Raw genomic sequence first — 20,000 nt, forward strand, 5'->3', positions numbered from 1 at the left:
TAGGACAACAAATAAATTCAAGGCCTATTAAAATGAGAAGTTTTGTTTCTAATTCAATGTCACTGACTCCAGCTCCCCCCCACCCAGTCCCCTTGGGGATGTTCAGTACAAGGTCCTCCTCCCCCTCCCCCCTTTCCCCCCCCCCCTCCTCCTCCTCCTCCCCCTTCCCCCCCCCCCCTCCTCCTCCTCCTCCTCCCTCCTCCTCTTCCCCCCCCAGTCCCCATGGGGATGGTCCTCCTGCTCCTCCTCCCCTCCCCTCCTCTTCCCCCAGTCCCCCCTCCTCCTCCCCAGTCCCCCCGGGGATGTTCCGTACAGGGACCCCCCCCTCCTGTCACTATCTCAACTCCCCGATGCATTAATCTCCAGGTGGATGGTCCGAGTGCCCACCTGTGGACTGGTTGCTATGGAGACTGGGGATGGTCCCCATGTTGCAGAAACCCAGCCCCGCGCATGCGCCCCAGTGCAGCCAGTGTGCCCGTGACGTCACCCAGTGAAGTAACTGGGGGGGGGGGAATGCGGGGGTCGGGGGTCGGGGGGGCGATGACTGCATTAATCATCACTTGATGCAGAACTAAAACCAAAAGACTATCAATAAATAACGGGAAGTGCTGAAGTTTGCAAAGTTGTGACAGTTGCCCGGGCGCCACGTGCCGAGTTTGCACGCGCGAGTCCAAAATTTACGCGCGGGGAATGTCACACGAAGTATTAAAGCCGCGTTAATCCTCTGTTTCACAGACTCGCTCCGGCCCGCAGGTCGCTGGGGCGGTTCTCGCTTTTTTAATTTACAGGCGTGTCCGTTGATGGGTTACTGCAGCCTGCTCTCCAGGCTCCTGGGCACTGTGATTCTCACTTCTTCATTATTTGTTCCTTAATCCGATTTTATTTATTCCACTTCCTTTGCCCTTTCAAGAATCTCCCTGTCTACATCCTAAACTTTTCCCGAGGTCAAGAGGGCTGGAATACAAAGGGGTGGAATTATGTTAGTTATATAAAGCTCGGGTTAGAATATTGAGTCCACATGGCAGGCTGGTCAAAGAAGTACAAGCCCATAGAATCCAAAGTTCTTTGAGGACATAACGTACAGGGTGGATAAAGGGGAACCAGTGGACGTCGTGTATTTAGACTTCCAGAAGGCATTCGACAAGGTGCCACATAAAAGATTATTGCTCAAGATAAAGAATCACTGTACTGGGGGTAATATTCTGGCATGGGTGGAGGATTGGTTATCTAACAGGAAGCAGAGAGTTGGGATAAATGGTTCATTCTCGGACTGGCAACCAGTAGCCAGTGGTGTTCCGCAGGGGTCGGTGCTGGGTCCCCAACTCTTTACAATCTATATTAACGATTTGGAGGAGGGGACCGAGTGTAACATATCAAAGTTTGCAGATGATACAAAGATGGGAGGGAAAGTGGAGAGTGAGGAGGACATAAAAAGGGGATACAGACAGGCTGGGTGAGTGGGCGGAGATTTGGCAGATGCAATACAATATTGGAAATGTGAGGTTATGCACTTTGGCAGGAAAAATCAGAGAGCAAGTTATTATCTTAATGGCGAGAAACTGGAAAGTACTGCAGTACGAAGGGATCTGGGGGTCCTGGTGCAAGAAAATCAAAAAGTTAGTATGCAGGTGCAGCAGGTGATCAAGAAGGCCAACGGAATGTTGGCTTTTATTGCTAGGGGGATAGAATATAAAAACAGGGAAGTATTGCTGCAGTTATATAAGGTATTAGTGAGACCGCACCTGGAATACTGCATACAGTTTTGGTGTCCATACTTAAGAAAAGACATACTTGCTCTCGATGCAGTACAAAGAAGGCTCACTCGGTTAATCCCGGGGATGAGGGGGTGGACATATGAGGAGAGGTTGAGTAGATTGGGACTCTACTCATTGGAGTTCAGAAGAATGAGAGGCGATCTTATTGAAACGTATAAGATTGTGAAGGGGCTTGATCGGGTGGATGCGGTAAGGATGTTCCCAAGGATGGGTGAAACTAGAACTAGGGGGCATAATCTTAGAATAAGGGGCTGCTCTTTCAAAACTGAGATGAGGAGAAACTTCTTCACTCAGAGGGTAGTAGGTCTGGGGAATTTGCTGCCCCAGGAAGCTGTGGAAGCTACATCATTAAATAAATTTAAAACAGAAATAGACAGTTTCCTCGAAGTAAAGGGAATTAGGGGTTACGGGGAGCGGGCAGGAAATTGGACATGAATTTAGATTTGAGGTTAGGATCAGATCAGCCATGATCTTATTGAATGGTGGAGCAGGCTCGAGGGGCCGATTGGCCTACTCCTGCTCCTATTTCTTATGTTCTTATGGAAAGTGGCAAATTGGATCCAAAATGGGCTCAGTGTCAGGAAGCAAAGGGTAATGGTCAACGGGTGTTTTTGTAACTGGAAGGCTGCTTCCAGTGGGTATCGCAGGGCTCAGTATTAGATCCCTTGATTTTTGTGATATAAATGATTTGGACTTAAATGTAGGGGGCATGATTAAGAAGTTGGCAGATAATACAAAAATTGGCCGTGTGATTAGGATCTGGAATGTGCTGCCCGAGGGGACGGTGGAGGCAGAGTCAGATTCAATCATGGCCTTCAAAAGGGAACTGGATAAGTACTTGAAAGGAAAAATTTGCAGGGCTACGGGGAAAGGGCGGGGGAGTGGGACTAGCTGGATTGCTCTTGCGTAGAGCCGGCACGGACTCGATGGGTCGAATGGCCTCCTTCCGTGCTGTAACCTTTCTATGATTCTATGGTTGATAGTGAGGAGGAAAGCTGTAGACTGCAGGAAGATATCAGTGGACTGGTCAGGTGGGCAGAAAAGTGGCAAATGGAATTCAATCCAGAGCAGTGTGAGGTAATGCATTTGGGGAGGGCAAACAAGGCAAGGGAGTACACAATAAATGGGAGGATACTGAGAGGTGTAGAGGAAGTGAGGGACCTTGGAGTGCATGTCCACAGATCCCTGAAGGTAGCAGGACAGGTAGATAAGGTGGTTAAAAAGGCATACGGGATACTTTCCTTTATTAGCCGAGGCATAGAATATAAGAGCAGGGAGGTTATGCTGGAACTGTATAAAACACTAGTTAGGGCACAGCTTGAGTACTGTGTACAGTCCTGGTCACCACATTACAGGAAAGATGTGATTGCACTAGAGAGGGTACAGAGGAGATTTACGAGGATGTTGCCAGGACTGGAGAATTTTAGCTATGAGGAAAGATTGGATAGGCTGGGGTTGTTTTCTTTGGAACAGAGGGAGCTGAGGGGAGATTTAATTGAGGTGAATAAAATTATGAGGGGCCTGGATGGAGTGGACAGGAAGGACCTCTTTCCCCTAGCAGAGAGGTCAATAATCAGGGGGCATGGATTTGAAGTGATTGGTAGAAGGATTAGAGGGGAGCTGAGGAGAAATTTTTTCACCCAGAGGGTGGTGGGGGTCTGGAACTCACTGCCTGAAAGGGTGGTAGAGGCAGAAACCCTCAACTCATTTAAAAAGTACTTAGATGTGCACTTGAAGTGCTGTAAAGTGGGATTAAGCTGGATAGCTCTTTTTCGACAGGCACGGACACGATGGGCCGAATGGTCTCCTTCTGTGCTGTAAAAGTTCTACGATTTTATGTACTGGGTTCAGTTTTGGGCACCGCACCTCAGGAAGGATATATTGGCCTTAGAGGGGGTGCAGCGCAGATTCACCAGAATGACACCGGGGCTAAATTATGAGGACAGGTTGCATAGACTCGGCCTGTATTCCCTCGAGTATGGAAGATTAAGAGGTGATCGAATTGTGGTGTTTGAGGTGATTACAGGATTCTATAGGATGGGTGGAGAGAAACTATTTCCGCTGTCGGGAGAGTCCAGAACAAGGCGGCATAACCTTAAAATTACAGCTGGGCCGTTCAGGGGTGATGTCAAGAAGCACATCACCCCTGAACGGAGAGAAAAATGGGGGGGGTGGTGGTGAGTAATTCATCCCAACCTGCAAAACACCCAGCAGGTCAACCAAGAAGGCAGCACCAGTGGGAATACGTGAGCATGGCCATGGGCTAGAAAACCTGCTGTAACAATCAAGGAGATTTACGCAGGGGGGTAGCAAATGGTTTTGGGGGTGGGGGAGAGAGGGGGTTTATGTGGAGGTCAACACCATGAATCTGTACAGGAAATTCCAGGACCATCACTCTACCCCGAGTTTGACGGCCGGGGCGCGCTCCTTTTCCAGATGTATCTCCCAGACGGAAGGTCCACCTGCTGCTAACTCACCTGAGTTGCCTCCAGGCCAGGCAGGGTTCAGAGGGATGGTCGGCATTATTGGAGGGGCCATGGGATTTCCTGGCTGGGGGAACATGGAGGTCCCCCCCGGTTGGGGGAACATGGAGGGGTAGGCGGGATTTCCCCCAGGCGGGTAGGCGGGATTTCCCCCAGGCGGGTAGGCGGGATCTCCCCCAGGCGGGTAGGCGGGGTCGCCTCCCGGAGGGTACGGTCCTGTCATAGGGTATCCAGGCTCGTGCGAGGGAGTGTATAGCGGGTCGACAGACTCCTCGTAGCTGGGGGGGGGCGGTGGGCTTCGACATCCTGCTTCAACCACTTGCTCCTGATCAGAGTTTGCAGGTCGTCCAAAAGCCCCTGGAAGACACAAATGAAAAAACAAAACACACATACTTAGGACCAAAATACTCAGCTGTGGTTCAGTAGCGGCACTCTCGACTCTGAGTCAGAAGGTCATGGGTTCAAGTCCCACTCCAGAGACCTAAGCACATAATCCAGGCTGACACTCCCAGAGCAACACTGAGGGAGCGCTGCACCGTCGGAGGTGCCGTCTTTCGGATGAGACGTTAAACCGAGGTCCCGTCTGCCCTCTCAGCTGGATGTAAAAGATCCCACAGGCACTATTTCGAGGAAGAGCAGGGGGAGTTCTCCTCTGTGTTCTGGGCCAATATCTATCCCTCAACCAACATCACTTGAATAGTTTATCTGGTCATTTGTAACATTACTGTTTGTGGGAGCTTGCAGTGTGCAAATTGGCTACATTACAAAAAAAAAAAAGTACTTAATTGGCTGTAAAGCGCTTTGGGACGTCCTTAGATTGTGAAAGGCGATATATAAATGGAAGATCTTTCTTTCCTTCTTCCAAAAATGGCCAACCTCTCCCAACATCACCAATTGTAAACAATTTTACAACACCAAGTTATAGTCCAGCAATTTTATTTTAAATTCACAAGCTTTCGGAGATTTTCTCCTTCCTCAGGCAAATGTTTCAAGATCACCAATAGCAGAAGGTTCGAGCCCGTCCCTCCCAGTTTCACCCTGTTTGGCAAATAGTTGCCAAAATCAGTTCAGAAGGTGAGCCCTCGACTCAACTGATCACCCCCTTCCAGAATACCGGCCTCTGCCAACAACCCCCTCCCATTATCGGCGTCGAGCTGTGTCTTACACAAACCTAGTTTCCTGCCCTCTGCCGCACTTCCTGGGTTATCTCGAGGAGGCTAAATTGTAAAAGGGGAGGAAGTTACGCTTCAGTTGTTTAGAGCCTTGGTCAGACCCCATAGAATGATGCAGCACAGGAGGAGGCCATTCGGCCCATCGTGCCTGTGCCGTCCCTTTGAAAGAGCTATCCAATTATTCCCACTCCCCCCCGGGCTTTCCCCACAGACCTGCAAATTCTTCCTTTTCAAGTATATGTTTGGTCTTGATCTCTGGAACTCAAATAGGTTGGGGAACAAAGGGGTCTTGGCTCACTCGTGGACCTGTTGGGTGGGGTGACAGTCCTTGCCTCTGATTGCGTTCCTGCGTTAGTCTGCTGTCTTTCCTGGGAGTTGTTTGGGTATTTGGTGGGGGAGGTTAGTTTGTGCTGAGTGAGACTCAAATTACAGGCTTCAGGCTACTTAATATTTCTCTAGTTCCACGTGGAGGCCAGACAACACTCATTTAGATTGGAATATGTCACATAGGCGCTTCAGTCACATATTTGTTGTAGGAGTGCGTTGGATTTAGTATTAATTACACAATCTGGGCACCGCACCTCAGGAAGGATATATTGGCCTTGGAGGGGGTGCAGCTCAGATTCACCAGAATGATACCGGGGCTAAAAGGGTTAAATTATGAGGACAGGTTGCACAGACTAGGCTTGTATTCCCAGGAGTTTAGAAGGTTGAGGGGTGATCTGATCGAGGTGTTTAAAATGATAAACGGATTCTACAGGGTAGATAGAGAGAAACTATTTCCTCTGGTGGGGAGAGTCCAGGACGAGGGGGCAGAACCTTAAAATTAGAGCCAGGCCGTTCCGGAGCGAAATCAGGAAGCATTTTTCACACAAAAGGTAGTGGAAATCTGGAACTCTCTCCCCTGAGAGACTGTGGATTCTGGGGGTCAGTTGGAGCTTTCAAGGCTGGGATCGATAGATTTTTGTTGTGTGAGGGTATCAAGGGATACAGAGCAAAGGCAGATAAATGGAGTTGAGGTACAGATCAGCCATGATCTAATTGAATAGCGGAACAGGCTCGAGGGGCCGAATGGTCTGCTCCTGTTGCTATGTAACGGGGTCGAGGGGCCGAATTGTCTCCTCCTGTTGCTATGTAATGGGGTCGAGGGGCCGAATGGTCTGCTCCTGTTGCTATGTAACGGGGTCGAGGGGCCGAATGGTCTGCTCCTGTTGCTATGTAACCTGTTCTATCTGTTGATCAGCCTCTGTATAAAGAAATTCTTCCTTGGACCGTGTCCATAACATGCCCCCTCGCCCCCCTCGCCCGGGGCCCCCCTCGCCCAGGGCCCCCCTCGCCCCCCCCGAGCCCGGGGTCCCCCGAGCCCCCCGAGCCCGGGGCCCCCTCCTCTGCTGTATCTGAAGATACTGATCCAGCTTTACCTGCTCTGACCTGTTGAGTAGCTTCTTGGCCTCTACAAGATATCCTTGGGATGTCTCTTTTGAGGCTAAAGAGCCAAGTCATTTCACATCGACCTCGACAAATACGGCAGAAATGGGTGGGATTTCAGAGCCTCTCCAGTCGACGACAGCCCAGCACGATAGGGGCTGATCTTTGTAGCTGGTCTCAGGAGTTCATTTATTCCTCCTGCTAGCCTCAGGCTCCTTTCTCCATTCCTGCTGGTGACCCGTGCTGGGCACAGTGTCCCCCCGGCACCAACCACGCACAAAAACAACAACTACTTGCATTTATACAGTGCCTTTAACGCAGTAAAACCTCCCAAGGTGCTTCACAGGAGCGATTATCAAACAAACATTGAAACCGAGCTATAGAGGAGATAATAGGACAGGTGATCAAAAGCTTGGTCAAAGAGGTAGGTTTGAAGGAGTGTTCGCAGCAAATTACCCAGCTTTCAGGAGAACAGCGTCCACGACACCACACAACCCTGCCACGGCAACCTCTGCAAGACATGCCAGATCATCGACACAGATACCACCATCACACGAGAGGACACCACCCACCAGGTACATGGTTCATACTCCTGTGACTCGGCCAACGTTGTCTACCTCATACGTTGCAGGAAAGGATGCCCTCCGCGGAGCATGGTACATTGGCGAGACCATGCAGACGCTGCGACAACGGATGAACGGACACCGCGCAACAATCGCCAGACAGGAGGGTTCCCTCCCAGTCGGGGAACACTTCAGCAGTCATGGACATTCATCCACCGACCTTCGGGTAAGCGTACTCCAAGGCGGCCTTCGAGACACACGACAACGCAAAATCGTCAAGCAGAAATTGATAGCCAAGTTCCGCACCCATGAGGACGGCCTCAACCGGGATCTTGGGTTCATGTCACGCTACACGTAACCCCACCAGCGGGAGAAAAAAAAAATTATCTGTTTTTAATACAACTGGACATTCTCTCTCTCTGCCTTTCGGGTCTCTTTCTCTCTCTGTCTGTGTAATCTGACCCCTTGTGTATTCAGTATACTGGGATGTAATGTTTTCCGTGGCTAACCTGTCTGAACACCAACGACACCTTTGATTGGTGTGATTGTCTCCCAGCCTAATATATGCTATGCGATTTTAAAACCCTTCATTCACTCACCTGACGAAGGAGGTAAGCTCCGAAAGCTTGTGATTTTCAAATAAAACTGTTGGACTATAACCTGGTGTTGTAAGATTCCTTACATTTAAAAGAGGAATTGTAAACAATTTTACAACACCAAGTTATAGTCCAGCAATTTTATTTTAAATTCACAAGCTTTCGGAGACTTCCTCCTTCCTCAGGTAAATGTAAATGTTCATTTAAAAGAGGAGACAGAGAGGTGGAGAGGTTTAGGGAGGGAATTCCAGAGCTTAGGGCCCAGGCAACTAAAGGCACGGCCGCCAATGGTGGAGCGATGGAAATCGGGGATGCGCAAGAGGCCAGAATTGGAGGAGCACAGAGATCTCGGAGGGTTGTAGGGCTGGAGGAGGTTACAGAGATAGGGAGGGGGCGAGGCCCTGGAGGGATTTAAACACGAGGATGAGAATTCAAAAAAATACAGGTACCCACTGGTACCTTACCCTAGTGGCAATTTTACATCCAATCCGTGAGCCTGGACAGTGTCATTGGGCTATTTTCCCGTGGAACAAGAGCAGGGGAGTTCTCCCCGGTGTCCTGGGCCAATATTTATCCCTCAACCAACATCACTAAAAAAACAGATCATCTGGTCATTATCTCATTGCTGTTTGTGGGATCTTGCTGTGCGCAAATTGGCTGTCGCGTTTCCCACAATACAACAGTGACTACACCTCAAAAATACTTCACTGGCTGTAAAGCGCTTTGGGATGTCCTGAGATCGTGAAAGGCACTGTATAAATGCAAGTTCTTTCATTCTTTAGGGGAGGATACCTGCCGTCCTTACACAGTCTGGTCTATATGTGACTCTAGTCCCACACCAATATGGTTGACTCTTAACTGTCCTCTGAAATGTCCGAGCAAGCCAGTCAGTTCAGGGCAATTAGAGGTGGGCAATACATCCGGAGAATGAATAAGAACATAGAGCTGCAACAGAGTCCCCCACACAGTGGTGTTTCAGTCATTAAAATAGACATTCAGGCCTGTAAAACATATTCACCTCTGGCCCTTTCTTCACTGCTTCCCCACCCAACAAGTACATTTTGAGGGTAAATATTACTGTCAGCAAACAGGCGTTGCCCGTCCTCAGAGTTAGCTCAGCAGCATTTCCTGCAGGCAGCAAAAAACAGAAAGAATCCACAGCAAATATTCTCAGTCACACTTTCCACATGGAGAGAGAGAGATCAGCGCGACAGAGCCCGGTTTCAGTTCCAGGCTGATGATTCACTCAGAGAAGTTACAGGGACAACTAGAAATACGCGTGAAACAGAGGCTCTCTTCTGAGGTTGGGGCTCAGTCATTCTGTTACACGGGATTACTGTGACATCTAACCCGTGCTGTACTTGCCCTGGGAGTGTTCGATGGGACAGTGTAGAGGGAGCTTTACTCTGTATCTAATCCTGTATCTGCTCTGGGAGTGTTTGATGGGACAGTGTAGAGGGAGCTTTACTCTGTATCTAACCCTGTATCTGCTCTGGGAGTGTTTGATGGGACAGTGTAGAGGGAGCTTTACTCTGTATCTAACCCGTGCTGTACCTGCCCTGGGAGTGTTCGATGGGACAGTGTAGAGGGAGCTTTACTCTGTATCTAACCCTGTATCTGCTCTGGGAGTGTTTGATGGGACAGTGTAGAGGGAGCTTTACTCTGTATCTGACCCGTGCTGTACCTGCCCTGGGAGTGTTTGATGGGTCAGTGTAGAGGGAGCTTTACTCTGTATCTAACCCGTGCTGTACCTGCCCTGGGAGTGTTTGATGGGACAGTGTAGAGGGAGCTTTACTCTGTATCTAACCCTGTACCTGCCCTGGGAGTGATTGATGGGACAGTGTAGAGGGAGCTTTACTCTGTATCTAACCCTGTACCTGCCCTGGGAGTGTTTGATGGGACAGTGTAGACCAGAAGTGTTCAGGAGTTTTTGATTTGTGGCTGTTTAAGTTCACACTATGGAACCCTGTCTGCCAATTAAAATTTAAATCCACAAACATTCCAACCTCCAAAACTCAGAAAAGAAATAAACAAGTGTTGAAAAAACTGACAACACAAAAAACAACAATTAACTGAATAAAAACTGCTGTGAATATAGGCCGAGCTCCAAGGCGACTGGAGAAGATAAATTCCTTTTCATTCATGTTAGATTTCAATATGTTTATTGATGTTTTGGGATCACATTCCACAGTTCAGTCTGTTATCCTGTGAAAGCTGCAAGTAAAACGGCCTCACATACGATATCAAAAAAATCAAATATTTACAATGAGAGTGCTGTGGGACATTCACTTGTGACGACGTAAACTGCAGCTGCATTCAATATTTCACCAGTTGTATCGTGGGGAAAAAGTAACTTGCAAAATTGTGTGGTTGCAAACTGTACGCTTTTTAAAATTGTACGAGCAGTTCTTTCCGTTGTTGTATCAGGTCCCAGATCCCGATACACTGCCCGACCTGGGCCTGGTCCCGGGCCCCGATACACTGCCCGACCTGGGCCTGGTCCCGGGCCCCGATACACTGCCCGACCTGGGCCTGGTCCCGGGCCCCGATACACTGCCCGACCTGGGCCTGGTCCCGGGCCCCGATACACTGCCCGTCCCGGGCCTGGTCCCGGGCCCCGATACACTGCCCGTCCCGGGCCTGGTCCCAGACCCCGATACACTGCCCGACCAGGGCCTGGTCCCGGGCCCCGATACGCAGCCCGTCCCGGGCCTGGTCCTGGGCCCCGATACGCAGCCCGTCCCGGGCCTGGTCCCAGACCCCGATACACTGCCCGACCTGGGCCTGGTCCCAGGCCCCGATACACTGCCCGACCTGGGCCTGGTCCCAGACCCCGATACACTGCCCGACCTGGGCCTGGTCCCGGGCCCCGATACACTGCCCGACCTGGGCCTGGTCCCGGGCCCCGATACACTGCCCGGCCTGGTCCCAGACCCCGATACACTGCCCGACCTGGGCCTGGTCCCAGGCCCCGATACGCTGCCCGACCTGGGCCTGGTCCCAGACCCCGATACACTGCCCGGCCTGGTCCCAGGCCCCGATACGCTGCCCGGCCCGGGCCTGGTCCCAGACCCCGATACGCTGCCCGACCCGGGCCTGGTCCCAGACCCCGATACGCTGCCCGACCCGGGCCTGGGCCCAGACCCCGATACGCTGCCCGACCCGGGCCTGGTCCCAGACCCCGATACGCTGCCCGACCCGGGCCTGGGCCCAGACCCCGATACGCTGCCCGACCCGGGCCTGGTCCCAGACCCCGATACGCTGCCCGACCCGGGCCTGGTCCCAGACCCCGATACGCTGCCCGACCCGGGCCTGGGCCCAGACCCCGATACGCTGCCCGACCCGGGCCTGGTCCCGGGCCCCGATACGCTGCCCGACCTGGGCCTGGTCCCGGGCCCCGATACGCTGCCCGACCCGGGCCTGGGCCCAGACCCCGATACGCTGCCCGACCCGGGCCTGGTCCCGGGCCCCGATACGCTGCCCGACCTGGGCCTGGTCCCGGGCCCCGATACGCTGCCCGTCCCGGGCCTGGTCCCAGACCCTGATACACTCACCGTCCTGGGCCTGGTCCCAGACCCTGATACGCTCACCGTCCTGGGCCTGGTCCCAGACCCTGATACACAGCCTGTCCTGTCTCAAGAGTCTGCCGGAACCAGAAAAGGGAGCTTGAGCACAGAGATCGGGAAAGAGAAGACAAGGAGGAGCACCGAGGGTAAATCAGTAAGTATTTCGTTCATTGGTTGGTGTTTTTTAGTGGTTGGTTAGTGTTTCAGTGTCAGATAAACAGTAAAGTGCCTTAAAGCTAAACAAGCAGTTTAAATAACTGTCGCTAACATGGCAGGACAGCTGGGGCCCGTCACCTGCACATCCTGTGCCCTGTGGGAACTCCAGAACACTTCGTGTGTCCTGGAAAACCACATGTGCAGGAAGTGCCGCCAACTGCTCGAGCTCAGATTTCCTGAGTTTGAGGGACGGCTGGCATCACGACAGGGCAAACGGAAAGCGCAGAGTTTCATGGATAGCACGTTTCAGGAAGTGGTCACCCCGCAGCTACAGAGGGTTCAGGCGGAGAGGGAGTGGGTGACCATCAGTCAGACAAGGAGGACCAGGCAGGCAGTGCAGGAGTCCCCTGGGAGCCTGGCACTCACAAACCGGTATCAATCCCAGCGAGGGTGTTGATACCTCGGGGGAGTGCAGTCAGGAGCAAATCCACGGCACCGTGGGAGACTCGGCTACACAGGGGGGCACAAGAAATGCAGTTATTATCGGGGATTCGACAGTCGGGGAATAGACAGGTGTTTCTGCAATCTCCGACCTGAGTCCCGCGTGGGGTATTACCTCCCTGGTGCCTGGGTAAAGGACATCTCGGAGAGGGTGCAGAACATTTTGAGGGGGGGAAGGGGAACAGCCAGAAGTCGTGGTCCATGTGGGAACCAACGACAGAGGAAGGAAAAGGGTCGAGGTCCTGCAGTCAGAGCTAGGGAGGAGATGAAAAAGCAGGATCTCAAAGGTAATAAACTCCGGATTACTCCCAGTGCCACGCACTAGTGAGTACAGGAATAGTCGGATAAGACAGGTTAATGCGTGGCTGGAGCAATGGTGCAGGAGGGAGGGCTTCAGATTCCTGGGGCATTGGGACCAGTTCTGGGGCAGGAGGGATCTGTTCAAGATGGACGGGTTGCACCTCAACAGAGCTGGGACCAATGTCCTCACGGGGAGGTTAACTAGTGCTGTGGGGGAGGATTTAAACTAATTTGGCAGGGGGATGGGCACCAGGATGAAACATTAGAGAGGAAATAGAAAAAATAGGCAAATTGGAAAAGGAGAGCTGGGGTGGGGGGAGGGGGGGTGCAGCCCTGGAAATAAAGGATGACATAAAGACAGTAGTGAGAAAGGATCTTGGCTTGGAAGATCAGGAAATAACATCAGGCAGAAAATACTGGTGGTTTATAGGCCCCCTAACAGTAGTTATACTGATGGACAGAGTATTAATCAAGCGGTAAGGATGTTCCCAAGGATGGGTGAAACTAGAACGAGGGGGCATAATCTTAGAATAAGGGGCTGCTCTTTCAAAACTGAGATGAGGAGAAACTTCTTCACTCAGAGGGTAGTAGGTCTGTGGAATTTGCTGCCCCAGGAAGCTGTGGAAGCTACATCATTAAATAAATTTAAAACAGAAATCGACAGTTTCCTAGAAGTAAAGGGAATTAGGGGTTATGGGGAGCGGGCAGGAAATTGGGACATGATTTTAGATTTGAGGTCAGGACCAGATCAGCCATGATCTTATTGAATGGCGGAGCAGGCTCGAGGGGCCGATTGGCCTACTCCTGCTCCTATTTCTTATGTTCTTATGTAAATAATAAGAGCTTGTAACAAAGGTAATGCAATAATCGTGGGGGACTTTGATCTCCATATAGATTGGGCAAATCAAATTGGCAAAAGTAGTTTGGAGGACGAGTTCATGGAATGCATTCGAGACAGTTTCCGAGAACATTACATTGTGGAACCAACCAGGGAACAGGCGTCTTTGGATCTAGTACGGTGTAATGAGACAGGGTTAATTGGTAATCTTACAGTTAAGAATCTTCTAAGGAAGATTGATCATAATATGATAGAATTTCATATTGAGTTTGAGAATGATGTGGTTAAGTCCGAAACTAGAGTCTTAAATTTAAACAAAGTCAATTATATAGGTATGAGGGGTGAGTTGGCTAAAGTTGATTGGGAAACATTTAAAGAAATATTTCATAATTCTCAACGAATATACATTCCACTGAGGAATAAAAACACCACAGGTAAAGTGATTGAACCGTGGCTAACTACAGAAGTTAAGGATTGTATTAGATTAAAAGAAGATGCTTACAATGTTGCCAAAAAGAATAATAAGCCTGAGGATTGGGAAGGTTCCAGAAATCAACAAAGGAAAACCAAAAAATTGATAAAAGAGGGAGAAAATAGAATGAGAGCAAACTAGCAAGAAATCTAAAAACAGATTGTAAGAGATTCTACAAGTATGTAAAAAGGAAGAGAGTAGCAAAAGTAAACAGAGGCTGAGACAGGAGAAATTATAATGGGGAATCAGGAAATGGTTACACAAATATTTTGTATCTGTCTTCACAGTAGAAGGCACAAAAAAAATAACAGAAATAGTGGGGAACCAAGGGTCTAATGAGAGTGAGGAACTTAAAGTAATTAATATTAGTAAAGAAAAAAGTACTGGAGAAATTAATGGGACTAAAAGCCAACAAATCCCCTGGACCTGATGGCCTACATCCTAGGGTTCTAAAAGAGGTGGCTGCAGAGATAGTGGATGCATTGGTTGTAATCTTCCAGAATTCCCTAAATTCTAGAACGGTCCCCATGGTTTGGAAGGTAGCAAATGTAACCCTGCTGTTCAAGAAAGGAGGGAGAGAGAAAACAGGGAACTACAGGCCAGTTAACTTGACATCAGTAGTCGGGAAAATGCTGGAATCTATTATTAAGGACGCAGTAACAGGGCACTTAGAAAATCATTATATGATTAGGCAGAGTCAACATGGTTTTAATGAAAGGGAAATCGTGTTTGACAAATCTATTCGAGATTTTTGAGGATGTAACTAGCAGGGTGGATAAAGGGGAACCAGTGGATGTAGTATATTTGGATTTTCAAAAGGCATTCAATAAGGTGTCACACAAAAGGTTGTTACACAAGATAAGGGCTCATGGGGTTGGGGGTAATATATTAGCATGGATTGAGGATTGGTTAATGGACAGAAAACAGAGAGTAGGAAAAAATGTGTAATTCTCAGGTTGTCAGGCTGTAACTAGTGGGGTGCCCCAAGGATCGGTGCTTGGGCCTCAGCTATTTACAATCTATATTAATGACTTAGATGAAGGGACCGGGAGTAATGTATCCAAGTTTGCTGACGATACAAAGCTAAGTGGGAAAGTAAGCTGTGAGGAGGACACAAAGAGTCTGCAAAGGGATATAGACAGGTTCAGTGAGTGGGAAAGAAGGTGGCAGATGGAGTATAATGTGGGGAAATGTGAAGTTATTCACTTTGGTAGCAAGAACAGAAAAGCAGAATATTTTTTAAAAGGTGAGAGACTAAGAAATGTTGGTATTCAGAGGGATTTGGGTGTCCTCGTACACGAATCACAGAAAGTTAACATGCAGGTACAGCAGGCAATTAGGAAGGCAAATGGCATGCTCGCCTTTATTGCAAGGGGGTTGGAGTACAAGAGTAAGGAAGTCTTGCTGCAATTATATAGCATTTTGGTGAGACCACAACTGGAGTACTGTGTACAGTTTTGGTCTCCTTATCTTAGGAAGGATGTACTTGCCCTAGAGGCGGTGCAACAAAGGTTCACTAGATTAATTCCTGGGATGAGAGGGTTGTCCTATGAGGAGAGATTGAGTAGAATGGGACTATACTCTCTGGAGTTTAGAAGAATGAGAGGTGATCTCATTGAAACATATAAAATTCTAAGAGGGCTTGACAGGGCAGATGCTGAGAGGTTGTTTCCCCTGGCTGGGGAGTCTAGAACTAGGGGTCATAGTCTCAGGATAAGAGATCGGCCATTTAGGACTGAGATGAGGAGGAATTTCTCCACTCAGAGGGTTGTGAATCTTTGGAATTCTCCATCCCAGAGGGCTGTAGATGCTCAGTCGTTGATTACATTCAAGACTGAGATCGATAGATTTTTGGACACTAAGGGAATCAAAGAATTTGGTCTCAGGGCAGGAATGTGGAGTTGAGGTCGAAGATCAGCCATGATCTGATTGAATGGCGGAGCAGGCTTGAGGGGCCGTGTGGCCTACTCCTGCTCCTATTTCTTATATCCTCGCGGGGAGGTTAACTAGTGCTGTGGGGGAGGGTTTAAACTAATTTAGCAGAGGGATGGGCACCAGGATTTAATTCGTTCAGGGGATGTGGGCGTCGCTGGCGAGGCCGGCATTTATTGCCCATCCCTAATTGCCCCTTGAGAAGGTGGTGGTGAGCCGCCTTCTTGAACCGCTGCAGTCCGTGTGGTGAAGGTTCTCCCACAGTGCTGTTAGGAAGGGAGTTCCAGGATTTTGACCCAGTGACGATGAAGGAACGGCGATATATTTCCAAGTCGGGATGGTGTGTGACTTGGAGGGGAAAGTGCAGGTGGTGTTGTTCCCATGTACCTGCTGCTCTTGTCCTTCTAGGTGGTAGAGGTCGTGTGTTTGGGAGGTGCTGTCAAAGAAGCCTTGGCGAGTTGCTGCAGTGCATCCTGTGGATGGCACACACTGCAGCCACAGTGCGCCGGTGGTGAAGGGAGTGAATGTTTAGGATGGTGGATGGGGTCCCAATCAAGTGGGCTGCTTCGTCCTGGATGGTGTCAAGCTTCTTGAGTGTTGTTGGAGCTGCACTCATCCAGACAAATGGAGAGAGTTCCATCACACTCCTGACTTGTGCCTTGTAGATGGTGGAAAGGCTTTGGGGAGTCAGGAGGTGAGTCACTCGCTACAGAATACTCAGCCTCTGACCTGCTCTTGTAGCTGCAGTATTTATATGGCTGGTCCAGTTAAGTTTCTGGTCAATGGTGACCCCCAGGATGTTGATGGTGGGGGATTCGGCAATGGTAATGCTGTTGAATGTCAAGGGGAGGTGGTTAGACTCTCTCTTGTTGGAGATGGTCATTACCTGGCGCGAATGTTACTTGCCACTTATCAGCCCAAGCCTGGATGTTGTCCAGGTCTTGCTGCATGCGGGCTCAGACTGCTTCATTACTTGAGGGGTTGCGAATGGAACTGAACACTGTGCAATCATCAGCGAACATCCCCATTTCTGACCTTATGATGGAGGGAAGGTCATTGATGAAGCAGCTGAAGATGGTTGGGCGTCGGACACTGCCCTGAGGAACTCCTGCAGCAATGTCCTGGGGCTGAGATGATTGGTCTCCAACAACCACTATCATCTTCCTTTGTGCTAGGTATGACTCCCGCCACTGGAGAGTTTTCCCCCTGATTCCCATTGACTTCAATTTTACTAGGGATTCTTGGAGCCACACTCGGTCAAATGCTGCCTTGATGTCAAGGGCAGTCACTCTCACCTCACCTCTGGAATTCAGCTCTTTTGTCCATGTTTGGACCAAGGCTGTAATGAGGTCTGGAGCCGAGTGGTCCTGGCGGAACCCAAACTGAGCATCGGTGAGCAGGTTATTGGTGAGTAAGTGCCGCTTGATAGCACTGTCGACGACACCTTCCATCACTTTGCTGATGATTAAGAGTAGACTGATGGGGCGGTAATTGGCCGGATTGGATTTGTCCTGCTTTTTGTGGACAGGACATACCTGGGCAATTTTCCACATTGTCGGGTAGATGCCAGTGTTGTAGCTGTACTGGAACAGCTTGGCTAGAGGCACAGCTAGTTCTGGAGCACAAGTCTTCAGCACTACAGCTGGGATGTTGTCGGGGCCCATAGCCTTTGCTGTATCCAGTGCACTCAGCCATTTCTTGATATCACGTGGAGTGAATCGAATTGGCTGAAGACTGTCTTCTGTGATGGTGGGGATATCGGGAGGAGGCCGAGATGGATCATCCACTTGGCACTTCTGGCTGAAGGTGATTGCAAACGCTTCAGCCTTGGATGAAACCAGGATGAAACAGTGGAGAGGAGAAACAAGGTGCACAGAGGACTGGGTGGGGGGGGGATAAATAACACTAGAGTGAAGAGTAGTTCAGAAATAGGAGGGATCAGACAGAGGGCAAAATGCGTGGAAATCTAAGATGAGATTGGAGTGCATGTGTGTAAATGCACGGAGTGTGGTAAATAAGGTTGGTGAGCTGCAGGCACAAGTCGCCACGTGGGACTATGATATAGAGGCAATAACAGAGACCCGGCTCAAAGAAGGGGAGGATTGGGAATTTAATATTCCTGGCTACAAGGTATTCAGGAAAGATAGAGAAGGAAAGAAAGGAGGAGGGGGCAGTATTGATCAAAGAAACTATTCTAGCACTGGAAAGGGATGATGTAGTTGAGGGTCAAAGACAGGATCTATTTGGTTAGAATTAATGAACAATAGAGGAGCTATTACACTACTGGGTGTAGACTATAGACCACCAAATAGTGGGAAGGAGATAGAGGAGCAAATTTGCAGGCAAATTACGGAAAGATAAAAGAACTATAGAGTAGTCATAAAGGGGGACTTCAAATATCTCAATATAGACTGAGACAGTAACAGTGTAAAGGGCAAAGAGGGGGAGGAATTCCTGAAATGTGTTCAAGAGAACTTTCTGGAACAGTGTGTTTCCAGCCCAACCAGGAAGGATGCAGTGCTGGATTTGGTTCTGGTTCTGGGGAATGAAGTGGGGCAGGTGGACCATGTTTCAGTGGGGGAGCATTTGGGGAACAGTGATCATAATATCATCAGGTTTAGAATAGTTATGGAAAAGGACAAGCAACAATCAAATGTGAAAATACTAAACTGGAGGAGGGCAAATTTCAGTGAATTAAAAAGGGATCTTGCCCAGGTGGATTGGAATCAAAAATTGATGGCAAAACAATAATTGAACAATGGGAGGCCTTCAAGGAGGAGATGGTTCTGGTGCAGAGTGAACACAATCCCACAAGGGGGAAAGGAAGGGCATCCAAAGCTAGCGTTCACTGGATGACTAAAGATATAGAGGTTAAAAGGAGGCTTATGACAAATGTAAGGTTCATAATACAGTGGAGAACCAGGCTAAATACAGAAAGTACAGAGGAGAATCTAAAAAGGAAATAAGAGGGGCAAAGAGAGAGTATGAGGCTAGATTAGCAGCTAAAATAAAAAGGAACCCAAAAGTTTTTTATAAACATATAAACAGTAAAAGGGTAGTCAAAGGAAGGGTGGGGCCGATTAGGGACAAAAAAGATCGTCTTGTGGAGACAGAGGGCATGTCTGAGGCAATAAATGAATACTTTGCATCGGTCTTCACTGGAGAAGAGGATACTGCCAGTGGAGCAGTAAAAGTGGAAGTAGTAGCGATATTGCAAAGGCTGAAAATTGATAAAGAGGAGGGACTTAAAAGATTGGCAGAACTCAAAGTAGAAAAGTCACCCGGTCCAGATGAGATGCATCCCAGGTTACTGAGGAAAGTAAGGGTGGAAATTGCAGAGACTCTGGCCACAATCTTCCAATCCTCCTTCGATACAGGGACGGTGCTGGAGGACTGGAGAATTGCAAATGTTACACCCCTGTTCAAAAAAGGGGAGAGGGATAAACCCGATAATTACAGGCCAGTCAGTCTAATGTCAGTGGTGGGCAAACTTTCAGAGACAATAATCTGGGACCAAGTAAATTTGCACTTGGAAAAGAATGGGTTAATAAATGAAAGTCAGCACGGATTTGTTAAAGGAAAATCCTGTTTGACTAACTTGATTGAGTTCTTTGATGAAGTAACGGAGAGGGTTGATGAGGGTAGTGCAGTTGACGTTGTGTATCTGGACTTTCAGAAGGTATTTGATAAAGAACCACACAATAGACTTGTTAGCAACATTAAAGCCCATGGGATTAAAGGGCCAGTGACAGAGTGGATACAAAATTGGCTGTGGGACAGAAAGCAGAGAGTAGCGGTGAACGGTTGTTTTTCAGACTGGAGGAAAGTATACAGTGGTGTTCCCCAGGGGTCAGTATTAGGACCACTGCTTTTTTTGATATATATTAATGACCTGGACTTGGGTATAGACGGTATAATTTCAAAGTTTGCAGATTACACGAAACTCAGAAATGTAGCAAACAATGTGGAGGATAGTAACAGACTTCAGGAGGACAGACTGGTGAAATGGGCAGACACATAGCAGATAAAATTTAACACAGAGAAGTGTGAAGTGGTGCATTTTGGTGGGAAGAATGAGGAGAGGCAATATTAACTAAATGGTACAATTTTAAAGGGGTGCAGGAACAGAGAGACCTGGGGGTGCACAAGTCTTTGAAGGTGGGAGGACAAGTTGAGAAGGCCGTTAAGAAAGTATATCGAATCCTGGGCTTTATAAAT

The 20,000-nt window shown here is 49.0% G+C and overlaps 1 long non-coding RNA gene across 2 annotated transcripts in view; it reads right to left on the minus strand.

The window, feature by feature from the left end:
• Positions 1-4,525: 4,525 nt before the first annotated feature.
• LOC137323468 (uncharacterized) overlaps positions 4,526-20,000 on the minus strand; it is a 33,149-nt gene continuing 17,674 nt past the window's right edge. For both annotated transcript variants that reach the window (XR_010963374.1, XR_010963375.1), the window contains exon 3: positions 4,526-4,615. This is a non-coding gene — a long non-coding RNA (uncharacterized lncRNA). The remainder of the gene's footprint in view (positions 4,616-20,000) is intronic.

This window comes from Heptranchias perlo, chromosome 7, assembly GCF_035084215.1.
Source record: "Heptranchias perlo isolate sHepPer1 chromosome 7, sHepPer1.hap1, whole genome shotgun sequence".
Classification (NCBI taxonomy): Eukaryota; Metazoa; Chordata; class Chondrichthyes; order Hexanchiformes; family Hexanchidae; genus Heptranchias; species Heptranchias perlo.